The sequence below is a fragment of the Pituophis catenifer genome, unplaced genomic scaffold (genome assembly GCF_029215685.1).
Source record: "Pituophis catenifer annectens isolate HBS135680 unplaced genomic scaffold, rPitCat1.0.hap2 SCAF_143, whole genome shotgun sequence".
NCBI lineage: Eukaryota > Metazoa > Chordata > Lepidosauria > Squamata > Colubridae > Pituophis > Pituophis catenifer.
The window spans coordinates 50,001-52,500 of NW_027257023.1; positions in this window are offsets into that span (position 1 = coordinate 50,001).

The following is a 2,500-nucleotide window of genomic DNA, read 5'->3' on the forward strand; positions in this document are numbered from 1 at the left end:
ATGCACGGGATCCCGGCTCCGGGTCCGCGGGCCTCGGTCGGGGACCTCCGCCGTCGCCTCGGTGCCCCCGCCGGACCCCGGGGGTGCCCGCGACGGGCAGTCGTCCCGGTCTACCGGGGCCCCGGCCGGATCAGCCTTTCTGTTTCCCCCGCCACGATGGATGCACGGGATCCCGGCTCCGGCGCCGCGGGCCTCGGTCGGGGACCTCCGCCTTCGCCTCGGTGCCCACGCCGGACCCCGGGGGTGTCCGCGCCGGGCAGTCTTCCCGGTCTACCGGGGCCCCGGCCGGATCAGCCTTTCTGTTTCCCCCGCCACGATGGATGCACGGGATCCCGGCTCCGGGTCCGCGGGCCTCGGTCGGGGACCTCCGCCGTCGCCTCGGTGCCCCCGCCGGACCCCGGGGGTGCCCGCGACGGGCAGTCGTCCCGGTCTACCGGGGCCCCGGCCGGATCAGCCTTTCTGTTTCCCCCGCCACGATGGATGCACGGGATCCCGGCTCCGGCGCCGCGGACCTCGGTCGGGGACCTCCGCCTTCGCCTCGGTGCCCACGCCGGACCCCGGGGGTGTCCGCGCCGGGCAGTCTTCCCGGTCTACCGGGGCCCCGGCCGGATCAGCCTTTCTGTTTCCCCCGCCACGATGGATGCACGGGATCCCGGCTCCGGGTCCGCGGGCCTCGGTCGGGGACCTCCGCTGTCGCCTCGGTGCCCCCGCCGGACCCCGGGGGTGCCCGCGACGGGCAGTCGTCCCGGTCTACCGGGGCCCCGGCCGGATCAGCCTTTCTGTTTCCCCCGCCACGATGGATGCACGGGATCCCGGCTCCGGCGCCGCGGGCCTCGGTCGGGGACCTCCGCCTTCGCCTCGGTGCCCACGCCGGACCCCGGGGGTGTCCGCGCCGGGCAGTCTTCCCGGTCTACCGGGGCCCCGGCCGGATCAGCCTTTCTGTTTCCCCCGCCACGATGGATGCACGGGATCCCGGCTCCGGGTCCGCGGGCCTCGGTCGGGGACCTCCGCCGTCGCCTCGGTGCCCCCGCCGGACCCCGGGGGTGCCCGCGACGGGCAGTCGTCCCGGTCTACCGGGGCCCCGGCCGGATCAGCCTTTCTGTTTCCCACGCCACGATGGATGCACGGGATCCCGGCTCCGGCGCCGCGGACCTCGGTCGGGGACCTCCGCCTTCGCCTCGGTGCCCACGCCGGACCCCGGGGGTGTCCGCGCCGGGCAGTCTTCCCGGTCTACCGGGGCCCCGGCCGGATCAGCCTTTCTGTTTCCCCCGCCACGATGGATGCACGGGATCCCGGCTCCGGGTCCGCGGGCCTCGGTCGGGGACCTCCGCCGTCGCCTCGGTGCCCCCGCCGGACCCCGGGGGTGCCCGCGACGGGCAGTCGTCCCGGTCTACCGGGGCCCCGGCCGGATCAGCCTTTCTGTTTCCCCCGCCACGATGGATGCACGGGATCCCGGCTCCGGCGCCGCGGGCCTCGGTCGGGGACCTCCGCCGTCGCCTCGGTGCCCACGCCGGACCCCGGGGGTGTCCGCGCCGGGCAGTCTTCCCGGTCTACCGGGGCCCCGGCCGGATCAGCCTTTCTGTTTCCCCCGCCACGATGGATGCACGGGATCCCGGCTCCGGGTCCGCGGGCCTCGGTCGGGGACCTCCGCCGTCGCCTCGGTGCCCACGCCGGACCCCTGGGGTGCCCGAGACGGGGAGAGGGCCGGGTCTACCGGGACGGCCTCGGGCGGGTCCGGCTTACCGGGGCCCCGGCCGGATCAGCCTTTCTGTTTCCCCCGCCACGATGGATGCACGGGATCCCGGCTCCGGCGCCGCGGGCCTCGGTCGGGGACCTCCGCCGTCCCCTCGGTGCCCACGCCGGCCCCCGGGGGTGTCCGCGCCGGGCAGTCGTCCCGGTCTACCGGGACGGCCTCGGGCGGGTCCGGTTTACCCGGGCCTCGGCCGGCCTAGAGTGTTTCTGTTTCCCCGCCTTGATGGATGTACGGGATCCCGGCGCGGGGGCCCCGGGCCTCGGTCGGGGACCTCCGCCGTCGCCTCGGTGCCCGCGCCGGGGCCCTGGGGTGTCCGTGACGGGCAGCCGTCCCGGTCTACCGGGACGCTCGGGCGGGACCGGTTTACCCGGGCCTCGGCCGGACCGGAGTGTTTCCGTTTTCTGCTTCCCTGCCAGGATGGCTGCGAGGGGTTGATTGAAAGAGCTGGTTTGACGTGAAAAGCTTGACTTCAAGTGAAAAGTTTGTTACAATTTCTGCCATCTTCCTTCCTCCAAAGTTTTGGGTGTAGTTTTCCCAGAGGAACCTCTCGTAGGCCTTTCATTTCTCATCTTAACTTCCCTCATTTATTCCATATTTTCCTTCCTCTTGCCGAATGGCCGAATCCAGTCCATTTCTAGTCAAGGAAATTATTCTTATTTCTTGCTGACCTATTTGCTTTGTGGAGCAAGTCGTTCTTAGGTCCCTTTGTTCTTTCTTCAACTTCTTCTGCTCCTTCTCTCGACGCTT